Source organism: Arvicanthis niloticus, chromosome 21 (genome assembly GCF_011762505.2).
Source record: "Arvicanthis niloticus isolate mArvNil1 chromosome 21, mArvNil1.pat.X, whole genome shotgun sequence".
NCBI lineage: Eukaryota > Metazoa > Chordata > Mammalia > Rodentia > Muridae > Arvicanthis > Arvicanthis niloticus.
In genome coordinates, this window is record NC_047678.1 from 5,733,798 (window position 1) to 5,760,961 (window position 27,164).

The 27,164-nt window shown below is 39.2% G+C and overlaps 1 non-coding gene across 1 annotated transcript; it reads left to right on the plus strand.

Annotated features, from left to right (window-relative positions):
* The first annotated feature begins 5,394 nt into the window (after positions 1–5,394).
* On the plus strand, positions 5,395–5,558 carry LOC117693894 (U1 spliceosomal RNA). The gene has a single exon (XR_004604488.1). It is a non-coding gene; the product is annotated as a U1 spliceosomal RNA (small nuclear RNA).
* The last annotated feature ends 21,606 nt before the right edge of the window (positions 5,559–27,164 follow it).

Consider the following 27,164-nt stretch of genomic DNA (forward strand, 5'->3'; position numbering starts at 1 on the left):
TGTGTGTGTGTATATATATATCTGATCTGTAACTCCAAGGAGGTCGTGACCTACAGGTTGAGAACCACTGCTCTTAACTCTTGTGTTAACTCAGCTCATTAAAAACGTTTTAAAAATCAATTTTTCTATATGACTTTAAGAAATGTCATCTTCTTAGTTTTATCTGATAGTCTGAATCACACTGTGATATGTGGAGATTTAGTTAGTGAGACTAGTAGTTTCAGTCAAATTTATTTTCCCTTTTCTCCTAGAAACAGAGTTGTAGTTGTACATAGATCTGTGGACTAGACCCTACCTTCCATCCTCCCTTGCAGCTAACTGACTAAGTCCTTATTCATAGAATGGTTACAGAAGTAAAATATCTGGGTCTGAATATTGAACTCAGGTAAAAGTCCCCAGGATTCTTTCCAGGTATACCTTTATTTGTGTTTCAGAATATAAGAGGGCAATGAGGCTGAAGGCCTCCAAATCTCTGAGTTACTACATGTCACAGACCTGCCTCATCCATTTAGATTATGCAGTTACACATAGTTCTTTTATGTGAGAAAAAGATCAAATTCAAAGGTTCATCGAAGTAGCCAGGAGTGGTGGTGCTCTCCTTAGATTCAAGCCTTTGGATGGATGAAGCAGGAGGATTGTGAGTTTGGGGCCATCTGGGCTGCTAAGCAAGAATTTGTCTTAAAACGGACAAAGAGAAGATTAATTAACCCAGTGGAATTTTTGTTTCTCTTTGTTAAAGAAACTTGTCCATCAATATAATGAACACAATATTATCCCAATCAGCCTTTGATGTATGCGGGTTAAGATTTTGTAGTTGTAAATTTACAACAGGAAGTAGAATTTGAAATGTGACTTCACTAATTGGAGATTAAAAAAAAAGAACTACTAATGCATGTTTAACGTGCCTGTTTTCTTCTCGTGTATTCTTCACTGCTGAGGAAACTGAGGAATCTTAGAGTCTTTTATATTAGGATGGAAAGTAACTGTTAAGGTCTTCTTAAAAGTTATTTGGTGCTATCAATTGAAAAGTAAAAAAAAGTAAAAATGACTTTTACCTCCCATTTTTGACATCAGATATATATATATATATATATATATATATATATATATATGCGCATATATGTACATATATATTTACACACACACTCATATGGAAAATACATGAATTGTAAATACTTTTGATAGGGAATATTATAAAAGAAGGTGAGCACTGATCAATATAGGGATGGCTTCATAAATTATAGAAGCATCCATGCTGTGACATTCCTCCTTGAGGATAAGATGGTGAGATGTTCAGACATAGGACAACAATTGGGATGTAATAAGAAAAAAGTTACAGAACATTGTGTAATTTTTCTGTATGATGTTCCATTTAAGAGAACAATGCATGTGCATTCCCCTGTGATACTCTTAACTGTCTGATCAGAGGAAGGGAGAGTATGGCTGAGATAAGACTGCAATTTCATCTTTGAATTCCTTTATTTGCTGCAGCATCCAACATGTAATGGAAGCCAGATGTTGACCCAGATATAATGAGTTTCACCCCTCTATCATCCGTCGAGCAGTCAGCAGTGAGTGCATCCACATGCGTATAAGTATGTACATCTGTGAGCTATGCAGGACAAGCATAAGAGACCACGCTCCACGGCTGCTTCTGGAAAGGAAAGAGCCACTTACAGCAGAGAACGAGCAGTGAACAGCACGATCATAATTCAATTCTGTAAACCTTCCTCCTTTCTGATTTCTTAAATATGTCCCATGACTCCTCGACTCAAATGAGACATTATATTAAGAATCAAAAAGTCATTAGAATGTTCGATATAAGTCTATCCACCATGGGTATTTTCAGGATTCGAATGAAGCTGTGGGATTTATTACTTTAAAATCTGCCTGATCTAGAAGGAAAGCGCCGGGTCAAAAAGAAATCCGCATCCAAATGTAAAATATGACTTATGCCAGAACACTTCAAGAACAAATGGGGCTTTTGTGTGCAGATACTACAGTCTTTTTACCGGTAGATTTGGGAATTATGAAGAAGCCTATGGACTTCAGCCTCTGGGATAAAAGTGGTGTCTATGACTGTGAGATTGTTCCAGAACAGACCACAAACCAGGTTTGTGCCTGAGAATGTCACCCTTGAAAAACATAGCTCTGTCTTAGTTATTTTTCTGTTGCCATGATTATGGCAACTTATAGAAGTGTAACATAAAAGCACTATAAGCAGTATTATAAGAACACTTTGAAATTACCGAGAAAATTCTGCAGCTCAGTCATAGCTCTCTCAGTCCTTGCCATTATCTCTAGGCTGAGGTAGATATTTAGTGAACTATTTGTCAGTGAGCTACAATTGGGATTTTGTAGGGGAGCATTTGTTTAATGATATATTGGTATATGATAAGGAATATAACTAGGCCCCCTCTTAATTCTCTCTTCTGTCTTGACTGTAAGCATTCACCTGAAACATCCCTTCTTAATCCATTAAATTAAAAGATGAAGACAGAAAGACAATATGTTGAGCTGTGTGAGATAGCTCAGCTTACAAGTGTTTGCCATGCAGGACTGGAGTTTGGTTTCAGGAACCCAAGTAAGAGCTTGGTGAGTGTGTGATCATAGCACATACAAGGAGGAGATAGGGGATCCTCCTGCCCCCTTGCCCCAGCAGCCTAGGAAAAACAGTGAATTGTGAGTTTAAGGAGAGAGCCTGCCTCAGTATATTAAGACAGAGAGCAACGAAGGAAAACACTTGATGTCAACCTAAGGTCTCCACATATGGACTCACACCACACACACATACATGATAATGAAATGTGAAAAACAAATATACTGAGACTATAGAGTGAAAACTGAAAGGAACTTTTTACACATATGATCATTGAGTGATTAACAATGGTGGTGGCAAACTTGGCACAAACCTAGACATATTCAGGAAGCAAGAAACTTAATTGAGAAAATGCCCCTAGAGGATTGGTCTTCAGACAAGTCTGTAAGGGCATTTTCTTGATTATTGACTGATGTAAAAGCGCCAGCTCACTGTGAAAAGTGCTGCCCTGGGCAGGTGGTTTGGGATGAATAAGAGAGCAGACTGAACAAGCCACAGTGAACAAACCAGTAAGCAGCACTCTGCCATAGCTTATGCTTCAGTTCACACTTTTAGGTACCTGCCTTGAGTTCCTACCCTGACTTTCTTGGGTGATGAACTGAGATACAGAAACATAAGATAAACAAACCCTCTCCTTCTTGCATTGCTTTTGGTCACGGTCCTTTATCACAGCAATAGAAACCTAAGACAGCTGTTTATCTCTGGATTTTTATCATGTAAAAAAAAAACACATTTTTTACATCACACTTAACTATATTTTTGTAACTTTATGTATCGAAATTCCAGTTGCCTATATGGCACTTAAATCTACTGAGGGAAGATGAAAGGAAATACAAAAGGGGCAAAAGGGGAACACAAAATACTCAGTTTGAAGAGAAGTGGAACACTAGAAAATGTAAGGCTGGAGCTTAGAGTTGTGCTGAAAGAGATAAGGCAATTGATGAAGGGGCTAATCTATAAGGAACTAAAGGGAGAGATGCCCCAGAGGAAGAGCCTACCCATCCAAGCTTCCAACTGTTCCAAAACAAACAAACAAACAAACAAACAAAAACCCCAACAACAAAGAAGTTTACTGTAAATATAATTCAAGGGACCAGGCTACTTCTCCAGTAGAAAGCAAAACTTGGAAGCATTGTAAGCATGGTTCTGGCTTTAAACTCACAAAGAATACATAAGTAAAGGGGTTATGGAATCTTTCTCTGTAGTTAAGAAGAGCTTCTGAATGTGTCATAGAAAGGTCCCTGCATAAAGGTCTTAAGTGGGTGAGAAGCCCTCAGATGCGATTGAATGAACTGATACCTGGATTGAGTGGGAGGCCCCCAAATGTTGGGCATGCTAGGGCTGTGGAATGTTTACCTAGGAGAGCTGTCCACAGAGAACATGACTAACATGAGCCAGAGCTGGGTCTTTCAGGAAACAAAAGCTAGAAGGGCAGAGATAGCTAAGCCCTTTGATCTTGGACATAGGACTGGCAGGATTTGTAGATTGCCCTGTTGGGGTTGGTCTTTCTTCATAATGTCCTGATTTTTCTTTTGAAATGGCAATGTATATTCTGTGCCATTGTATGTTGGAAGTATGTGATTTGTCCTTTGATTTTATGGAGGGATATAGTTATGAGATTTCCTTGAGTGTCAGAAAGTCTTTGGATTTTAAATAGTGTTGAGACTGTGAAAGACTATGAAAACATTCAAAGTGGGCCTCAAAACACATTGCTGTGCATTGCTATGACCATGAGACTATAGGGGGGCAAGGAATATAATGTGGTGATTTCGTGTCTCCCATAAATCTTAGGCATTTGAATATTTCATTCTCAGTTGGTGGCTGTTTGGGGAGGATTAGAAATTGTGGCCTTGTATGAGAAAGTATGTCACTGGCAGCAAATCTAAGGTTTTAAAAGCCTCCCAACATCTCTGACATACTTTCTTTGCCTGTCACTTGGTGATAAATATGTGACCTCTCAGCTATTCCTGCCAACATGGCTCCAGAGATAGATTTCACTGGAGTGTGAAAAAGGATGAACACACACACACACACACACACACACACACACACACACACACATACACACCCATGAGATTGGGTTGACTGGACTCTGGACTCACATAGAGAAGCTCAGGGTGTGACTAATATACATTCAAATAGGGATGTAAAGTTGCTGCAAACACCTGAGCAAAGAGGTAGGGTTTATGTCATACAGATGAATTGAGGAAGAGATTTATCTAATATCAGTAGGAGCAGTCTTTGTAGGGGAATATGTTTCAGGCCATAAATATATCAAGGGAAAGAAGAAGAAACCTATGGTTAATTTTTTTTTTTTTTTTTTTTGCACACACTATTGGTATCTGTACATCAGTCAGAGAAAGGCTTTGTCTTCCTCTGTGTCTCACCCCAGGGGGAAGAAGGCTTTGCTACTTTCCTGAGTCTGAGGCTAGGGTCCTTGGCATGGAGGGCTTATGTTGACAGCACACATTCACTCAGAACCTCATGTGCATAGGGCTTTCTGTGCTCCCATGCGATGTAGTAGCTCCACCAGCATGGACGCTAACCCTGGGAAACTGTAAACCCAATTAAATGCTTCCCTTTGTAGCACTTGGAAGGATGTGATTTGCCCTTTGATTTTATATGGGGCTACAGGTAAGAGACTTCCTTGAGTGTCAGAAAAGTCTTTGGACTTTCAAATAGTGTTGAGACTGTGAAAGACTATGAAGAAATTCAAAAGTGGCCTGAATACATATTGATATGTATTGATATGATCATGATACTATAGGGGACATGCGCAGTGATAGAAAAGCAACTAAGACACCGGGTAAGGTGGGCACCATGATGATGAAGGTGGTTTTCTCACGTGATGATTTTCCTTTGCACACCAGATATGTCGAACCCTGTGATTTCCTCAAGTTCAGGGGACTCAACTGCATAATTTGTGATAGTTTGGAGACTGGGTTCGTGCTCTCCCCTAGCCCCACCTCCCACGAAAAATTAGAAAGATAGCAAAACGAAACGAGAAAGAGAAAAAGAAAAGCAACTAAGAGAGTGGTATTGTATTGTAAGAAACACATGGAGCCATTTAGACAGATCAGCTTATGCTACAGGATCAAAGCCACTCAAAACCTCAGTCATTAGAACACTGGAGTGTTCCCTTTCCTGCTGTGATTCTGGTATGGTTAAATTGAGGAAGAGGGTGCTCTGCTTCTTGTCTCTGTTCACTGCTTCTACCCAGGGAAACACAAGATTTACTGTGGTGGGATATAGTAAAGGGAAGACAGGAAAGCATGTATCTACTCTGAACACCCCAGCCTAGACTATGAAGGACGTTTCTCATATTTTATGAGACAAAGGTACTCATAAGAGCAACCCAAGGGGTGAAATAAAAACAAAAGAGAGACAAACAATCCTACAAAAATTCCAAGGTATTACATGTCTTGAAAAAATTAGACCTATCTGGTGGACAGTGTTAATGAAGCCACCACACTGTGGCTTCCAGAAGTCAGAGAACAACACAGTTGGACAGTCTGCTTGGTGCTGAACAAAAAGCAAGGCTCTGAAGTAAAAGCACACCAGTTTGATCCACTCCTCTGCCTGTCTTGCTTCCCACAAAGCAAGGCTCTGCTTGGAATTGTTTTCTTTTCTTTACTTGATGCCCTGTGATGGTGTGACAGTTTCAACTTCTAGAGGAACTTGAGTTCATATGGCGTGGATTGCAAAAAAGTCTGCTTCACACAGGCTACCAGAGCCACCTTCCCTTCCACTATTTGGAAGGTACTTTTGGGTTAAGAAATGAGTGCACAGGATGCCATAGAAGCAGCTTGGTGAGCAACGGAAAGTAAAGACTAGTCCTGCAAGCACAGAGGAGGATTCAAGAAGTGGGGCCCTGTGAAGTCAGAGGCACAGAAACAGTGAAGACTGGATATGAACTCTCTGAAGAGCAAACCCTCAACATCAGCACCCTCCCACCCACAAAGTGTGTTCCTGGGTCATTGTTCTCTCTAATTGCAATTAGTCACACTTCGTTTATTTTCTTTTGTCCCCCCCCCTTCTTTGGTGGCCTGACAGAAGTGTTGGCCACACACCATTGAGACGTGGTGGTAACTCAGTGATCTGGAAGGCACCATTACTCATATGGGTGACCAAATTTACTCTTGCCTGTGCTTTTTGTGTAACGAAGCTGTGGGAATCTTAGGCTTGCAGCACTTTTTTTATCCTGGTAAATGGGCTGAAACTCAGTAGGTCTGGTAAATAACAGAAGTCAGACTACAGGTCTCATGACCTCTAATCTTCCAAAGAGACCTAGATGGAACTGAGTATTGTTTGTAAGTCTGGATGCTATAACTAACATTCCAGATGGGATCTCAAGAGATGAAGGCCGGAGACCCTTGGAATATGTGTATAGATTTGTCTGTAAGACCACACAGAATCAGTAGCCCCACCCTGCAATTTCAGGCCAGGTCCTCCAGTGTTGACTCAGACTATCCCATGCTTCTCAGGGATGATTGCAGTCCATCTGCAGTTTATCCATGAAGTTGTCCTGCTTTATCTACTCCCCAGGTGTTTCCTTTTTCTTTAACTCTCCCTTGTGATCTGAGCTTTCCTGCCTTCCTTATACATGCCTTTCAATTTCCACAAGTCATTTTGATTTTAGTTGTTCTTTAGGATTGGGCTGGGGGCCTCACAGTGTCTAACTTCTCTGATGAGTCCTATTGGGAAGGACCTTGCCATCAATCTACCAATAATCTGTCTGTCTGTTTGTCCATCTGTCTGTCCATCCATCATCTATCTATGTATGTATGTATGTATGTATGTATGTATCTATCTATCTATCTATCTATCTATCTTCTATACTCAATTTTTCATCCTTCTATTCTTCCCTGCATTTATTTCATGCACATACAATTATGTTACTCTTAACATTATGAACATACCTCACATTCCCATACTGTCATGAGTAATGGGCTTCAAGACCATGGTTCTGTATGTGGGAGGTGGGAGGGGAAGTACATAGATGCAAAAAAATACTTTTATGGATTTCAGTTGTGAGCTAAGGTTATTCCATCTGCTGAAACAGATACAATTGTCTCACGTCCTTTGGGGATTTCATGGCCACCCCCAAGAGTTCTACAAAGTTTTGGAAGTCTTACAACTTTTCTATAATTATTCACTTCCATTGTCTGTTTTTTCCTTTATTTGATTCTCACATGTATTATCTCTTAAGGACAGCCTCACTTTCAACCAGTGTGACTGAGACAATGTCTGTTTAATTTCTCTCATAATCTTGTTAATCATTCAAGTCACCTGTAGTAGCAGATGAGAGTCAGGTCTTAGTGCTCACACTCATTTTGTGAGCACTGCTTATTCGCTTCATGACAATAATACAAAATATAGTGAATTCATTCTGATATTTTCATGCATTCATATCAATATATTTATTGTATTTATGTTGGATTACCCTTCCTTATACACTTTCTCTAATAGTCATATTCTACTTCTATATTCTTTTATAGTCATGATGACCTTTAATTCTGTTTTCTTGTGAAAAACAAAACAAAACACAATTTAAATCTTCTTTAGGGTTTACTTCATTTTCTTTATTTCTTCATCTGTTGATGGGCAGCTGGGCTAATCCCATAATTTAGCTATTATGAATAGTGATGAGATAAACAAGGGAACACAGGTAGCTCTGCTGTATGTTAGCTTTGGTTCCCTTGGGTGTGCACCCAGGAGTCGTAAAGCTGCATTGAATGTTAGGGTCTTAGGTTTTTGACAACTCTTTGTAGTGATTTCCAGAGTGACTACACTAACCTGCATTGTACCAACTGTGCATAAGTATCCTACATTCTCATTGGTATTTGTTGTTATTTTCTTGATAATAACTATTCGGATTGGAGTGTGAATTTGGCCTTTGATAGTCATCCACTAATGTGAGACTGCGGACTTGTATGATTTGGAAGCTAGACCTCAGAACCATGAGAACGTAGTCCATTGATACCAGTAGGAGGAATCCTAACCACTCATCTGCACAGCTGGGTGCAGGATTTACCTCCTATGCAAATCCTGACCCTGCTCTGAGCTGGGGCTCTGGCACACTGTGCAGGCAAAACTGGCACCCCCTCACTTATGTCTGTGGCATGACTCACAGAGTATTCAGAGCACATTTCCTCTTCTTTGTCTGCCAGCTATAGCTACTGGCTCACCCACTCTCTCTTTGGAATGACTTGGCTAATGCAGTCATTTAAACCAATGTTTAATTGTGTCGAGTTCTGCAGAGGACCATAAAATGCTAGTTACCACTGGCTGAAGGCTGGGACCCGTCAAAGTTGCCAGGACAACTAAACATTGCTACCTACTCTGTCTCTTTCTCCTATTTGTGGCCCACTTCTGACTCTACAAACTCCAAAGACATGCAAGTGCTAGTGGACAGGGACTCAAAGGCCAATGTCTTCCCCTTTCATCTTTGTCTTAAGATGAAAGACAAAGGCCTTGTCCATCTTGAAATGTGGGCATTTCCTTTCAATCTCCGCTGTTCCTTAGCATTTACAATTTCTGATAGTCTAGAAGGCAGTGTATTTAGCTTGAATATGGGCATTGATTTTAGGTAAGTCGACTCCCCTTCCTGATGAGAAACAATTTGCGTTGTATTTAGCTTGAATATGGGCATTGATTTTAGGTAAGTCGACTCTCCTTCCTGATGAGAAACCGTCTTTTTAAAGAGCAAAGATACAATCTTCACCTTCTTTCTTGTTTTCCCCAAAGCAATCGTAGGTTCAGTTATTGGCACCTGGCAAGACTTGCTGAAAGAATGAATGGGGCATGCTCCCATGGAAAAGCCAACTGTGTTGAAGGAAGCACTGATTTGCCAGTCATGTTCATTTATTCCACACACTTTCACAACATCAAAGGAAGCGTCTCTTATTCTTGGATGGGATAGATGCATAATAAGTTCGTCTGTGGTGACCTAATTTCACATCATGGGCTGAGCAAATAGCCAGAATGAAGTTTTGAAGCAAAAGCACTCATGGGCACCTGGCCTTGAACAGAAGCTGGATATCTTATGTAAATTTGTGGATGCCTGTGCATGTCTTAATTTGACAGTTACTATTTAGTGGACAGAAAAGGATCAAGAGCCTTGTACAGACAGAAGTGTAACATTGTGCCTAGTAATGTGACATTATTTAATCCCTTTAAGCCTTGGATATTTCATACATCAAGCATTTATAGTAGAAAATTCACTTAGGAGTTTTGCTACAGATAAACAAGGTCAATTGATATGTAGTAATTAATAAATAGCATCTACCATTATTGATAGTGTTTAATTAAATGTGGACACTGAAAGTGGGCAAATGATTCATACCTGTGTGTTCATTTGTTCCAGTGTTCAGAATTCCTAAGTATTTCACTAGAACAAAACAGAAAACCACTAAACTCCCATGAAAAGCAAAACCAAGCTAAGAATTTGTATCTTAGTCAGTGTTCTAGTAGTAGGAAGAGACACCATGACCACAGCCACTCTTACAAAATAAAGCATTTAATTGGGGCTTTCTGACAAGTTCAGAGGTTTAGTCCATTGTCATCATGATGAGAAGCATGGTGATGTGCAGCAGACATAGGGCTAGAGAAGAGCAGAGAGTCTTAGTTTTGATTCACAGGTAAGAGAGAGAGAGAGAGAGAGAGAGAGAGAGAGAGAGAGAGAGAGAGAGAGAAACTGGGCCTGGCTTTGGCTTCTGAAGCTTCAATGCTCATCCCCAGTAATGAACTTCCACCAACAAGACCACACCTCTTAATCCTGTTTAGGTCATTGCCCGATGATTAAATATTTAAATATATGAGCCTGTGGGGGCCATTTCTATTCAAACAGCCATAATTAGTGTCACTAATCATTGGGGAAATGCTAGTTAAAAATTATATTGTGTTATTATCTCAAACCTTCCAGGACAAATATAATCAAAAAGAGCAAAAAATGGGTGTTAAGGCATTGAGTCACGGGGAACTCTGGCACACTATTGCTGGGAATGGCAGATGGCTTAGCTGCTATGGAAGACAGCACAGTGGTTCTTCAAAAAAGTAAAAGCAGGATTTACACATGATCAAGGCAGCCTTCAACTGAAAGGGCTTCCAAGAGCTATAAGCACTCATGTTCTTTTCAGAACTATTTCACTGTAGCCATGGTGTCAAAACACGGAGAATGTCTAACGTCTGCTGGTTACCAATGGGGGAAAAGTGTGACACAGATAAGCTATGGTATTATTCAGACTTAAAAAAAAAAAGATTCTTAAATTTGCAGCAGAATGGATGGACTCTGAAAACACTGTGCCAGTCACAGAGACACTAGTGCTTCATCATTTCACCTGGGTGAATCTAACAGTCTAATTCATAGACTCGGACCCTGAAATTGTGTCTGCAAGGGGCTAGGGAGAATAAAGCTTTCCTATTCAATGGGTAATGCAGCTTCAGTGGAGCAAGGCAAGCCTTATGATCCACTGTGCTTGCCATAAATACTGTGTGCTTGAGAGCAAGGTAAGAGGGCAGACATCAAATAGATACTCTTATTGCTATGATAACTTTTTAAGCACTGTAAACTAAATACATTCAACTGAGCATACATAATTTATGGACTGTTTGGACCATTGATGATGCTTTTGTGGAAAGCTTGGCAACACGAGGGTTTTGTTGAGACAGAATTATGGCATTGCTTTTATTTCCAAATGTGTAACTAGCATTCTCACTCTTTTTGCAAAAGTCCAATTGCAGGCTTATGTAACTGCAAGGAATTCCTTGATGAGTCAGATGACTCCGATTAGTTGTGACAACTTGGATCTGTAAGATGTTCTCTATGCCATCCCAAATAGATAAAGATCATCTACTGTCAGTAGAACTGGAACGTAAGATGAAAAAATTTGGCAGAAGACATATTTCCCTGTGTGTTCTCAGAGTTTTTGAGGGTAGTTTCATCCTGAATTAGGAAGAGATAATGGGCTTACATTAATAACTTCTGTGTGTGAAAAGTTGAGAGTTATACTTCTCTCTTGTCTGTGTTATATAAAGTAAGTGCCAAGATACATAAAGAAAAAAAGCTCTGAACTTTCTGGAAAAACCATGTTCTATTTTACTAATTTAGTTATCACCAATATTGAATTTGCCTCACATAGCTCTGTGTCTAAGCGCACATATTTTAGCTAATCATAAAAGTGTACATGCATCTTTCAGAAAGCAAACTTGGCAAAGAGCTTTCTTTATTAAAATGTATACATAAATTCTAATAAAATTATTAATGTAGAAGTTCTTGCCTCAATCATACCTCCCAGGGAACTCTGCCTGAACTTCACTGTGAGGACACTGAGAGAGAGACTTCTGGAATACTTCACCCTAAACAGTAGATGAATTTATTATATCCCTGAGTGAACAATACCCAAGGATTGGCTTACTATTTGACAGTGAAGGAAAATAAAAATATCTCAAGCTTAAAAAAAAAAAAAAAGCCCAGTTTTCAGGTTTATCTTCAAAACATTAATGTCAACGAGACTTGTAGCCGTGTGACCTGACGATTTTTCTCAGTTGTGAATAACAAGTTGCCCAGTATGTTCAGTGCTAACGTGGAAAGCTGACAAGCTGTGAGCCCAGAGTCTGCTGAGATGATACTTTTGGAATGGGACTTGTCATTGGCCCGAGACAACCCTGAGTCAAATGGACACTTTTTAGACCTTATCTCCTTTGACCGCCCGGCAACATTTGACATCATGGATTGAATCCTCCTTGGTGAAACTCTTGGCTTCTGAGATTTTTTTCCTCTCTTGGGTAAATTTTCTACTCGGACTTTTGAGAACTCTTGATTTCCTATTGGATCACTTAATTGTTAGTCTGCATTTTGTCATGAGTTTCTTACAGTGCACACATAGACCTCGGTGATTTTACCCAATTATGACACCAACTACCACAAATGCGGTGTAAAGTCAATGACATCTATATTTCTCAAGGTTAAAAAATTTATATTTACAACTTCTTACTAGATTTAAAATTTTTTTGATTGCCTTCTCATACACCAAATTAACATGCAAAATAAACTTGTTATTTTCTGCTTTGCATCTCCTTGTCTTCTTATACCAATGAAAGGCACCACTTAGCTGCTTAATATAAAACCCTAGGTCTCCTTCTTGGTTCACATGTGTCTGTTGTTCCTTACAAACAATCTTTAAGCCTTCATATTCTAGTCATTTATCCTGTTTGTGCATCTATGTCCATGCTCATTGTCACTATCATGGTTCAGGGACCTATTTGTATTAATAACTTTTGAATCACTGGGAAAAATTTTGATGGCAAACTTTAAGGAGGAAGGATTTATTTGGAGTAAAAGTAGTGGAGCCTTCAGTCCATGTTCACTTGGTCTCAGGTGCTTGGTCTGGATAGTGTTAGTAGGAACTAGTTGTGGGAGAGAGTTGTTCACTTCCTAATTGACCAGGGAGCAAAGGGTGAGAGGAAGCAGACAGGAATAATGTAACTCTGTTCTAACTACTTCTCTCTTTGCTGTGACAAAATACTGGACAAGAGCAGCATAATGAAGGTGGTGGTGGTGGTGGTGGTGGTGGTGGTGGTGGTGGTGGTGGTGATTATTTTGGCTTACAGTTTGAGGCAGGGAAGCATGGCATGCCAATCAAAAATAACTAACCATCACAAACTCTGAAAGACTAGCCTCAGCTACCTGCTTCCTCTAGTATTGCTCCACTACCCAAAGCTCACCAAACTTCCTAAAGTAAACCATCCTAAAACCTGTATCACAGATTCAAACCATAACATCATACCATGTCTCCTTTTTTGTTTTTGGTTTGTTTGTTTGTTTGTTTAATCATTGCTCCAGACTCCTAAGAGTTTTTTTCCTGGCTCCTTCTATGTTCCAAAATTTTATGAAATACACAGCCAATCATTCGTTTCACCTGATTAAGATCCCTTGAAAGTTTACTATCATCTTTATAATGTTCAAACATGTGACCATAGACTAAAATACCCTGGACACTCAAATTTCTTTGTACTGCTTTTAGTCTCTGTAGCTTCAGGTCTTGCCCTGTTTCTTATGCTCCGCCCCACAAGTTGTATTGAAATGCTTAGTTTCTGAACTGGACATTCTCTTATTTTTTCCTTGTGACATTGCAAGTATTCTTCCTTCTGTGTGGAATAATTTCTACTTCTTAATGTGCCTGTTCTCTCCCATCCTTGTAGCTGGAAGGGCATTTCATTTAAAACCCTTTTTCTAATTCTCTAAGATCTGACTCATATACACCTCATTTTTTTTTTTACCAGAATAATACCTGATACATTTATAGTTCACAGGATACATCAGGTATTATTCTGTAGAAGAAAAATAGTTCTTCTTCTACATCACACCAAGAGCTATTTAAGGATAGGAATTATGTATTTTCAACATCTTGTTCCTAGTATCTTCTTCAGCATTTGGTACATGGTTGGCACTCAATAAATCAATATTAGAATAAGCTATTTTGCTGGTTAATTAGAAAACTTGAAGGAAAGTCAAAGATCTTGTTTTATTTTGGAGCCACTAAGAGCCAGATGAGACTTGTCAGCTCTCTACAGATGAAAGCCTCTGACTCCCTACTGTCTCATTCATGGCTGGAGTTGGTGGGTAGTAGATAATTAACCAGAGTTGGATGAAAATCTGTGTCCCAAAGTCCACAGCTGGTGTTCCAAGAGTCTTCTCTATGTACGTCTAAAGTATAATGGAGAATTTCTCACTATTCTTGGAGACCTTGTGTGCCCATGGTATTTGAAGCCCTGGAAGTGCTTAATTCCACATTCACAGTTTTGGGGGAGGCATATGGGATCCAGAGAGCTGGACCCAATGCTTCACATTTGTGGGAATCAAATTGAGGTTGTCAGTGACTCCAGATTGCCAAGAGGACTTGATCATTCCATAAAGCCTCTTCTTCCACATGAACCCTGGAATGGTTTGTCTGTAGTTCTGCCAGAAGACTGTGAAGATTTCGAAGTTCTAGTAGCACCCCACCAAAAACATCTCAGGTCTCCATCCTGCAGCCATTGCACGAGGAATAGGATTCGTCGACTGCCTTAGAGTTGATCTTTCTGGATTCTACAGGACTCTTAAGCAGGTTCGGAGTGACACCCACCTACAGTTAAAAGAGAGAAGGATGAATACGTGAGAAACAACAAATTACATATTTTCACAAATTAGATTAATCTGTAAGCTTTAAATATGTGCAAACACATTTTCAGTAATCTGGTATGAATTATGGTTTGGTCATTAAACAGCCATTTTGTCTCATCCTTATGTGCGAAGTAAAAAGAGACTCATTTGCTGCATTTTTTTTTCCTCACTGGAAAATATTGAATTTTGAGGGGATACAAGTTTTTCCAGTAAAATTGAAAAATTGCTCAGAATTGAAAGGCTATCCCATCTGAACTCAAGCTGTGCTGGAGTTTGACAGCATCTTTTCCTTTGGCAACGAAAAGGATGTGTGATTTTTATGACTTGGTAAACCTCAAACAGACATATTGTCCTCAGAATGCAGCTATGGATGAAGCCAGGAGATGAACAGTGCTTCATCTCAAAATAAAAAGGATAAGCAGAATATAAAGGACACGAGTGGCCCAAGTTCAGCCAGAAGCCTTGAGAATTGTTTTGGTGTCTCATATTCTGATTGTATTTGTATCTGAAAAATCTGAAAGTTACTGAATTGTTCCAACCCCCTCGCTGCGTACCCCATGCGTACCTATAAATAGTGGTGAGAATGTGGTTTGGTGTTTCCCAAGGCTTAAAGAATAACCATTACGTGGAAATTATATACCACAGCTCTGAGCATGTATCATCTTATTTAATTTTACAACTTTCTTACAGAACAGTATTATTATCTTCTCTTTTATCCATGGAATGATGAAACTCAGATAAAATGATATGTGCAAAAGTATGTAGTTAGCGAGCTTCGGTCTCCTTCTAACTGCCGTCATCTGTGCTCAGAGTGTTTTTCTGGTACCCCCTTGGCTTATAGACAATTCTTGGCTTCCCTATTTTATTTAGGTAACTTCTATGTCTTCAAATCTCATCCCCCCCCCCCACATGAAGCTTTCCCTTCTTTTTCTATTGATAGTTCAGTTAGGTGCCCTCCTACATTCTGGGAGTATGCCTCCACCAGGCACATATGAATACATCTCTCTGTAATCTGGTTCATCATCTAGCCCATTAGCCCAGGTTCACAGCTGCAGCCGTGTCTACTTTACACATTCAGGAATTCCATGGTATTTTCTGAATAAAAAAAAGTAACAGATCAGTACCTGCCTTAGGATAAGGATGCTTGCTCTCTTGTAAAAAGAAAAAAAAAAAAAAAAGGTAGCATCCCATAGCAATTATTCTCCTCAGTTATGCTGAGTGGAGGCTATTCTGGGATGAGTGGCAGGAGACCACTAGTCCTTGCTCTCAGGTTGCTCTGCTAACATAGTATCTGAAGAATTGCATCTTGGGATATCCATTAGGCTTTACACTTGAATTCTATTTTGGTTCTGTGGTCTAGCTGCCATTAAGAAGGTAGTGCTTTGGGCAGAATTAAGTACTAATATGCCATTTGTCATTTGAGTGTTAAATCCTGGGTAGTCAGAATGAGAGAAACAGGGGCATGACCAAGGATGAACAGTCATTTTTGGTGCTTCTCATTGTTTTGATAGGTACTTACACTTGACCACATAGCACATGTTTAAGAGTGCATAACTGGGAGGAAGAGGGAAATGACATTAGTCTCTTCCTCTTCTTCCATCTCTTGGCCAAGGTGGGACTGAAGGGAGTCAACCACTTTGCATTTCAGTGTAGTTTATCCAGCTTGTTTGGCAGCTGCTTCCACTATGTGGGGTGACAACTTGCTAATGTGAAAGAAAAAGGAGGCACTGGTATGCCTCAAAACAATGACCACATAGCTCTTCAGAATGATTCTGCTGCTTCAGGGGAAGTCTACAGGAAAAAATTCAAGCAGGTAAAGCATAGAGATACTGAGTGGGCATACGGGACATATTTTTACTTTGGGTCAACAACTCATTTCTCTTTTCACATCTCCAATCTCATGGCCTTAAAAATAATGAAGAAACAAATTCAAATACCATAATGTCTTCTGTTGGCAAAAATGCTGGCACACTAAATGCTGTTTGACACGTCTGAGGCCCAATCAATGTAGGTCTTTTTCTTTGAGACCTTGTCTTTTTCTGGTTTTCATCAATATTTGCAGTTATTCTGGTTGAAGCTTTAGAATATCAGCCCTGTCTCTGAATCTATTCAGATTAATAGTGTGACACAATTTACACATTTATGGGGTATATGGATATGACAAGTGAGTCTCTCTACTTTTCAGTTTGCTGCTATAGTTGTGCAGGAAATGTTAGATTTCCTGATGGATAAGTAGAAGGGAGTATAGCAGAAGCAATAAGGCAAATACAGCTTATGGCACACTGGCCACGCAAGACACAGAAGCCTGACCTGAGAGGCTGAAAATGAAGTCTCCATTGATCCAGCTGCCAGAACTTTATCAACCTGTTTCTGTGGCTAGAACTGCAGGGGAAATTAAAACAAGCCGAGAAGATATAAAAGGAGGAGTTTAAAAACAAATGGTTTTTGTGGAGAAATCTGTGATGTACTTAAGTTAGGGGTCCTTTGACATACATTTCAGCAATTTGCACATTTTGTGAAATTTCTTAAGTTTTCAGAAGGCTATTTATGCTGTCTTTTTCAAAAGCACAGGACAAGTTCCAGAAACTGCAACGTGTGATTCTCTCTGTGTGTCTGTTCTTTTTCTCTCTTTCTCCTCTCTCTCTCTCTCTCTCTCTCTCTCTCTCTCTCTCTCTCTCTCTCTCTCTCACACACACACACACACACACACACACACACACACACAATCATATATTTACTCTTAATTATACATACATATATATTTACATCACATTAGTTTCTTCTCTATATGTATTGTTTACAATGGAATTTTGGGAAAAATTAGAAAAAAAGACAAGTCATTGGAATTCCATGAGAATGAACAAGCTAAATTTGGTAGCTTTGAAGTTTTAGACATTACTAGAAGAGGTGAGTCAAGTCTGTCCTATTAATCATAGTTGAGAATAAATGTATGATAAAGCTACATATTATGATGTATGCCTATGACTCCAGGCATCTCTTAGGCTGGGGATGGAAGGTGACATGATTCCACAAGTTCAAGACCAGCCTGGTGACACAGTAAGAAACTTTTCAAAGAAAATTTTGTCACATACTTTATGAAGCAACTAGATCCCCAGAGTCCCCACCATATATCTTCACATGACTGTGACATATGAGGTAATAGATATGTCCATTAGTTTGTTTGTGACAGTAATTTCACAGTATGTATATTCTCTCAAATATCATGCTGTATGTCTTGAATACACATAATTTTTGTCAGTAACAAAAGGAATCTCTATTCCAACTTTCAATATCTACTTTTCAGGAATGCTGTCCAGGGGACTCCCTGGTTCTGTCATACTGCTATTGAACCTCTCTCCACAGGAAAACTGTCTTTGGTGACAAAGAAAATTAGACTCCAGAAGTGATATTTTGCCTGCAATGTATCTAATGGCCTTTTCATTTCCCCACTGAACTCTGTAGTCATGGAAACTTCAATTTCTTTCTTGGCTCAGCTTCAGAAATACGTGTGCTAATGTTCCTCAAACTGACTTATCAACTAATGAACCAAGAAATGTTATATTTTTTGGACTATGCTTAGAAGTGTTTTGCTCAGATTTTAAATGTCAGGGCACTTTAGGGTCATGTTTTTTTTTTTTTCATAATTTTCCTATGTAACATATTCACTTTCCATTAAAATCTAATTTTCTCTACCAACTAGACACTAGGCTTCTGATCTCTCATGGAAATTGTACTTTGTATGAATCACCTCATCCAAATGTATGCTCTCAGTGGACCTGTCATCAAGTGGACTTGATGCCTTAATTTTCCCCTTTTGTAGCAAGATGCTTAACTTGTTACTTAGCAGGCATGATTGTTGTGAAGCTGTGTGGGCGAGGCGCAAAAAAAAGAAAGAAGAAAGAAAAGTTATACAGCAATCATTGTGGCTGAGAGTGACTGTTAGTGGACATCTAATGTTCTAATTTCAGGGTAGGCCAAATCATCTCTGTAGAATGACTAGGGCACCAACACACCCACAAAACCTTTGACCCAAACTTATCCTGTTTACAAGAAATGTGGGGACTGGGGATGAAGCAGAGACTGCCATCCAGCTATGACATAGCATTACAGTCATGACGACAGGGTCAGCAACGGATACCTTCACAGCACTGTGCATGCAACATTCCCTTGTAGAGGGAGGAGGCAGCCGTGAGGTTCTATCACTTCCAGAGAGGCTATGGACTACTAATGGTTGCTAGAAAAAGGAGTGTTATTTTCATGGATGGTGTAGCCTCTGGGTGGTTAGTTAGGTAGAAGGGGTTCATAAGGAAAGAAAGGGCATTGCAGAGATTAATGTAGGGTGAATATTGTAAAAATACATTGGACACGTATATGAATATATGAACCTGTCAAAAATATCTTTTAAGGTAAAAGAAAAAAAAGACATATGTCTCAGGAGAGATATGCTTAGCTCCTTGGGGGACATGTACTTGAAAGGGATCATGAGATCTTGTCCATAGCTCTCTCTCTCTCTGCTCTTGTTCACGACTCTACCATTTGCTCCCATACATGCACCATGATGCAACACCTTCACCAGAGAACACGTAAATTTGGACACCTTTCTTCTTTAATTAATTTATGTATTTACTTTACATTTGATCATAGCTTCCCCACCTCCATCCCAGCCCCTTCTAATCTCCTCATCTCCCCATCCTCCAGGCCTTCCAATCACCTCAGAAAAGGGGAGGCCACCTAAGGACACCTTTTTAAAACTTGAACCTCCAAAACCCTAAACCAAATAAGTTTTTCTTTCTAATTTAGTTGCCTCAAGCTTTTCCTTATAGTAACACACAGCTGATGAATAAAGTCAGTGATGAGGTTTTTCACTGTTGAAAACAGTTTTCCTCAGCATTCTCCAGTCTTGCCTACCATTCCGGTCCCAGAGCTAATTCTAACTCAGCTCTTCTTACTGCATGGCCACATTCAGATGGCCAGTAGACCTTCTGAACATCTGTTACAGATGAACCTCATCTTCAATGCCTATTATTGAAATTAGGTTTCATAGTTAGCACTTGGAAGAACTTGTGTCATATGTTGTTGTACCTCCATAGCTTACCTAGCCATGTAAAACATGTATAGAAAGTGTTTTTAAATGAATATATAAATTATGCATGTAATCCCACCCTTAAGGGAGAAACCTATACCACAATTATGTTTGTTATCTTGACCTAACTGTTGAATGAATTAATGGAGTCCAGTTGCCCTCATGTTTAATCCAGCAGCTGACTTAGACGGATGCAGAGACCCACAGCCAAACATTGGATGGAGCTTGGGGGCTCTTACGGAAGAATATAAGGAAGGATTGCAGCCCCTAAGGGGATAGGAACTATACAGGAAGATCATGGACATTTGGGGCTCTCAGAGTCTGAACCATCAACAAAAGAACATACATGAGCTGGACTTAGTCCTCCCCACACATATGTAGCAGGTATGCAGCTTGGTCTTTATGTGGGTCCCGAACAACTGGAGCATGGGCTATCCCAAAAGCTGTTGTTTGTAAGTGGAATATGTTCATCTAGCTGGGCTGCCTTCTCTGGCCTCAGTGGGAGAGGGATTGCCTAGCTTTGTAGAAACTTAAAGTGCTGGGGTGAGGGCTATACCCAGGGTGGTCCCCACTCATTCAGAGGAGAAGGGGAAGGATTGTAGGAGAGGGTGACGGGGAAGGGGGCAGTGAGCATAGTGTAAAGTGAATATGTAAAAAATTAATTAACAAATAATAATAATAATAATAATAATAATCATAATAATAATAATAATAATAATAATAATCATAATAATAATAACAGAAGCTATGGTGTAGCTGGGGCTCCTGGGGAATAGGACAGAGACATCCACCTGTTTTTCAAAGACACAAAAGCCCTAAGAAATTCTTCACAGTCTTTGTGGAGAGATACCATCACAATTCCTTTACAATATTCTTTCATTTGACAAAGCAGGACTCCCACTGTATGGAAGGCAGGGGTGTTGGAGTGGGGTGTGGGGATCCTTGTTAATCTATATCTTCAAAATTTCCCTGTAAGGTAAGATGGAACCCACGAGTATTTGTTCTGAACCTTTCTCTAATAAAGTGGAAAGGCCATCTCTGTGTGTACATGTGTGCTTCCTTTTCTTAATTAGTCATTCCAGGATCTTCCCAGTTTTAATAGCCTGTGTGAAGAAGCAGATTTATGTACATAGAGACATTAATTTTACTATCTTACTCTTTCCTTTATTATTTACTACTTCCTTTATATCTGTTGGGGCATTTGAGGGCTTTTTATTTTTCATTTTCATTTTTTATGTTCGAAGACAGATGCTTAGTTGATTAATTTTCACGATGCTGCTTTTCTTATGCATTTCCAGGCTCTACGCTTATTTCTAAGGATGCTGCTGTGCACATTGTAGTAGTATTGCTCCTTCTTCCTTTGAAATCTAATTTCCTTGATGTTGAGTTTTTATTTTCAGTCATGGGATATTTACTTATCAATTACAATAGTTTTCAGTCTTTAAGTTTCTATTTTTATCATTAACTTTCAATTTGTATATATTTTGAAAAAAATATTGTGATGTAATTTCATTTTCTATCTGTTTTAAATGGGCTTCAAAAGCCATTTAAATTCCAAGGAGTTGTCCTCGACTTCCTAGTGAGGGGTCTTATATTTGCCCATTTGTTCACATTTTTAAATTGCTACTGTGGAGGTTATGGGAAGCTGAATGGAGAAGGCTCAGAGGGCTCTGTAGGATTCCAATAACCTCTGATCCTTGGGGCCTGACTAGTGAGAAACACTTGCATTGTATCATCCCTGCAGTGGTAAGGCCTATCTGTCTATGCACTGTAGCCTCACATAGCCTGACTAGTGTGGCTCTCTGTGTCTTCAATGTTTTATCTGTTTAAACTAGAAGCCACCAAAAGGTCATAATAAAATATTTCATGGTGATAATGACTCTTGCGAATTTCTTTTGGTATTTCTACTACTTTTCCCCCCATTACTCAGTACATATAAATACAGAATAGTGTCATTTTCCTAGCAAATACTACCTTCTATTGTTATATAATGGCATTTTATCCCCTATAATGCCTTTACCTTGAGTCCATTTTCTTGTGTTCAAATGTGATCATTCCCAATTTGTTCTGCTTTGCTGAGTACTCTCTCTTTTCCTGCACTTTTGATACTCCCATACTTTGTACATGTGTTCTTTGCGGATTCTTCTTTAACTTTAAAGATCTGCTCCACCATTATAGTTGTAGAGGTTTTTTAAATTATAAATTAGAATTTATTCATCACATCTAAACTTTTCTTTTAATATGTTCCTTTCGCTTCAATTTAAAAGCCTTATTGCCTTTTTAAATATAGTCAAGTATTGTTCTCATTCAATTTTGTTTAATCTCTGTGAGTTTGGAAGGAAAGCCTCTACTTCTCCTGATAATACATGCTCTACAATGTTCTGCTAAAGCTGTTGCCTCGCATTGTTTGTTTACTATTCTCTCCATCTTCATCTTTTGAAACTAAAATTTTATGAGGAAACTAAAATTTTAGATGGAAGGCGTTGTTTCTAGAAATTTAGATTAAATTGTATAAGATCAGTCTTCATTCCAAAAACAAACCACAGAGCTGGGGAAAATAAGAAGTGTGCTTGAATACATTGGCAAGGTGCAAGGTATCCAGGTAGCCAAGCTATGAGAACTGAGACAGGAAGAAACTGGGCTGAGGTTAGCCAAACACCACCCAGTGCTTCCTTTTCAACACATTTGAAGGTTCTTAGTGTTGCGGAGTTGAGAAGTTGGGCACAGTGCTTGTCAGTTTCCCTGTCTGAAGATATGAAAATTGTAGTTTGTGGGATTTAGTAAAAAAAATAGAAATGACTGCACTACCCACAAGACAACAGAGGAAAGAAAATGAAACATTTTGTTAGCCTGAAAGAGAGAAAAAAGGAAAAGTGGCATGTGGGGCAGGTGAAATAAATGCAAATAAACAGGAATACAATATAAAAGGAATCATGTCTGTGTTTACATTTCCCAGAGAAAGGACTAGAAGCTGGGGTGGGACAAAGGTGGGGCTCTATTTGTCTGTCTGTCTGTCTATCTATCTATCTATCTATCTATCATCTGTCACTTATCTTTTTCTATATCTAGATATTTATATACATACATACCTATGTATGTATGTATGGATTTATCTATCATCTATCTATCTATCTATCTATTTATGGCTATACACACATAATATGTATATATGTACACAAACATATATGTATATATATATGTGTATATATATATGTGTGTGTTTGTATGTATGTGTATGTATGTGTATGTATGTATGTATGTATGTATGTATGTTTAGTGTAGTTCAGTCCATGGGGCTGGATGTCTCAACTGGTCTGACTTTAGTATATGCTAGAATTCCAGGGAAGTAGGCTCTAATTCCAGTGGGGGGAAAAATGGAGTTGCAATCCCGGTGCGATCAAGCAGGCATTGGGCACATGCTTTCTTCTCTTCTTCCATGTCATTATATAGGCTTCCTGCAGAAGTTATAGTCCAGATTAGAGGTGTGTTTTTCAAGCTCAAAAAAATCTAGCTTGTCTTCCTACCTCAAAATTCACATTAGTAGTAGATCTTCCCACTTCAAATTAAGCGAAAATCTTTCACAGGTGTGCCCTCCATTTTCGGCTTTTAGTTAGTTCCAGATGTAGTCAAGTTGACAACTAAGTATAGCCATCATAGATGTCAAGTACAGACAACACAAAAGGAAAGTATTCTATAAAGACAAACAGAGTCTGGCTACTCTTAGAAGCAAACATGCCACCGATTACTGAGATACATGGAAAACTGGGAGAAAGGTAGGAAATAGAACCCTCCAAAAGAGGTCTGCTGGATTTTGCACTTCTACTCTTCAGAATTATGAAAGAACAGATTTCTGTTATTTTATATAAACAATTTTATGGTATGTTTTTAGAGCAGGCTTTTGAGACTAACATAAATTGCACCTATAAAATGAACAATAGCTCCTGTTCCAAGAGCTCATATGAAGACTAAATAAGATCAGGTGTATAAACTACTTGGCCTTGTCAATCCAGAGCAAATGCTGGATAAGGTTACCTGTTTTCATTTGAGTCTCATGTGGAGAGGAGGCTTGGGTCTCCTTGCAGCATTCTCCTGCCCATTTACACAGCACAATATATCCAGATGTCTGCTATATATAATATGTTCGTCAACATAAAATTGACTCTTACCTCCCTCCATTCAGATGCCATTTAATCCTATCCATATGATCTCAGTCAAGAACTTGGTAATCTTTTTCTACATTTTATAAATCTGTGTTAATCAGCTCTCCATCGCATCAGCTGGCAGATGCCTAAGATAATCAACTTAGAGGAGAGATTTCACTCCCAGTCTCAGAGGTTTCGTCCATAGTTGCTTGGATGTGTTGCTAACAGAAAAGACATTGGAGGAGGCATGCAGTGGATGAGCAATGAATACTATTGCTTACCCTATGGCTCACAAAGAGAGAAAGGCAAGCCTATGATCATATATATATATATATATATATATATATATATATATATATATATATGTGCATGTGTGTGTGTGTGTGTGTGTGTGTGTATGTGTGTGTATATATATATCCATCCATGAGGTCAAGCTTCTTCCAATTCAATCACCTCCCCAAAGCTCCATCTTTGAACACTGCTGCATTGGGGGACCAAACCTTTTTCACAGGAGCTTGGGATTGGGGCAGGGAGGAGACTGGAATAATACAACCCAAACCATAACAGAGTTCATCATGTCTGAAATTTTCTGAGTTCTGAACTTTATTTCTTGGAATGGAACAAGTCTTTTCCTTCATATAAGAGAAGACCACTGTTCTCATAACAGAGATCCAGCTTTAGTTGTGCTAAAGGGGAGAAAGTCTAGCAACAGTGTCTTCTTCCTGCTTTTTATTGCTTGGAAAGCTCTTGTCATGAGTATTTAATAGAGGAAAATAAGAAAAGCAAAAATAAGAAAAGAAAGGGTAATGTCATCAGAGTAGTGTGGTTGTGATGGGACTCACTCAGAACAGGGCTGAGAGCAACAGCCTTTCTTTAAGTCACAGGTTTCACTGGGAAGTTAGCTTGGGCATTTGTGGCAAAACCTTGAAGCCTGGGGTGGAGGATCATGAGAAAAGTTAAATTTAGTCTCCTGAGTCCTAGCATATTAAAATTCCTGTGAAACAAAATAACAGTGTACTTTGGAATAAATTCTAGCATGAACAAAGTGAATGAATGGACATTTAGGATGAATGACATTATTTTTAGAAGCAGCTTTTTCTCTTCCTGTTTTCTCATCGTAGACTTGAGTTGGCAAAGCATGAAGAAACAGTGTGTGCTGTCATGCAGACTCTCGCACATCCCATCTCTTCCAACATACTTTGAGACTTGAAGGATAATGCTAGGTTTAGTATATGAACAAAGAATAAGGTCGTAAGCTGGGCAATTGCATCTTAATTGAAAGATAGATGGTTGAACTCTGGACAGAAATCAAAAGTGGAAAGCACTAGAACAACAGCCTTTTAAATTACGTGTTTTTTTCATGTAAGTAGAAATTTTCTCTCCTATAAAGATTTCGTATCATGGTGTGATTATACAGTGTGGCCATTAACCAGCAGTGTACAGAGTGATATCACCATGTAAGAAGGTTAGTCTAGAGAAATCCTTCATTCTCACTATAACACACCATTGAATATTCATATCAAACTAATGAATATTAATTAGCAATCTTTTTAAGAATGATGCGTGTTTAAAGTCATTAAAATACTTGACTTGTACACTCAAATGCTATGATATATGTGGGAAAGGAAAACATAATGCATAGTGCATGTAAGTAGTGTATGTAGACTGGTGGTTGGTGGTCAGTAAATTGGGGGAAAATAAATTTGAAGGAAAAAATAAAGAATGCAGGGTCATAATTCATTTATTCCTACAGCTAGCTTATTTCTTTAAACTTGTTTTTAAGAATACCATGTGCATATCTTAGTATTTATTTTTCTTGTTGTGATAAGACACCATGGCTAAGACAACAGTTTCAGAAGGTGCATCCATAAATTTGGCAGGAAGGAAGGCATGGTTTTGGACCATGCAGCTGGAGCTTACATCCTGATCTATAAGCACAAGGCAGAAAGAGTTAGCTAACAGGGAATGGCTCAGGCTTTGAAAATTCAAAGCCTACCCACAGGCACACACCTCCTCTAACAAGGCCACATCTCCCAATCCTTTCCAGATAGTTCTACCAACTGAGTACAGAGCACTCAAATATATAAGCCTATGGAGGCCATTCGCATCCAGACCACCACATTCTACACTCTAGTCCCCGTATGCTTGTGGTAGTGCCATAATGCAAACTGCATTTCGTTCAGCCTCAAAAGTCCCCGTATTCTTGCACAAACCCAACACAGTTTAGAAGCCCAAAGTCCAAAATCTCTGAGAATCAAACCAGTCTGTTTTGTTTTGTTTTGTTTTGTTTTGTTTTGTTTTTGTTTGTTTTTTCGAGACAGGGTTTCTCTGTGTAACCCTGGCTGTCCTGGAACTCACTCTGTAGACCAGGCTGGCCTCGAACTCAGAAATCCGCCTGCCTCTGCCTCCCAAGTGCTGAGATTAAAGGCGTGCGCCACCACCGCCCGGCTTAAACCAGTCTCTTTTGTAACTCCCAGTAAAATGAAAAAGCAAATGACATACTTACAATGTACAATGCCACAGGATATATTGTTTTAGTTAGGGTTTCTATTGCTGTGATGAAACAATATGACCAAAAGCAACTCAGAGAAAGGTTTTATTTAGCTTGTACTTCTACAACACTGTTCATTATTGAAAGAAGTCAAGACAGAAAGTCAAACCAGGCAGGAACCTGGAAGCAGGAGCTGTTACAGTGGCCGGGGAAGAGTGCTGCTTACTGGCTTGATCCTCATGGCTTGCCCAACCTGCTCTTATACAATCCATGACCACCAGTCTGGAGGTGGTTCCCCACACAATGGCCTGAGCTCTCACACATCAATCACTATTAAGAAAATGCTCCATTTTCTTAATAAGTTGGCTACAGTCTCATGGAGACATTCTCTGGGTTGATACTCCTTCCTCTCAAATGACTCTAGCTTTTGTCAAATTGGCATAAAACCAATACCAGCACAATCATCATTCCAAAAGGGGGGAATAGGACATAATAATGAAATCCAAAGCAAGACCAAAACCAGCAGGGAGATCTCCAAATCAGCAGTTCCATGTCTTGTGTCAAAGGGCGTAGATGGCTCCTCCTGCTTTACTGCAACACACTTCTCCATCCTGGGCTGTTTCTACTCCAGGTCTGCAGCTCTCTTTGTCGGTTATCCATGGTTCTGGCATCTTCTACGTCTTCCA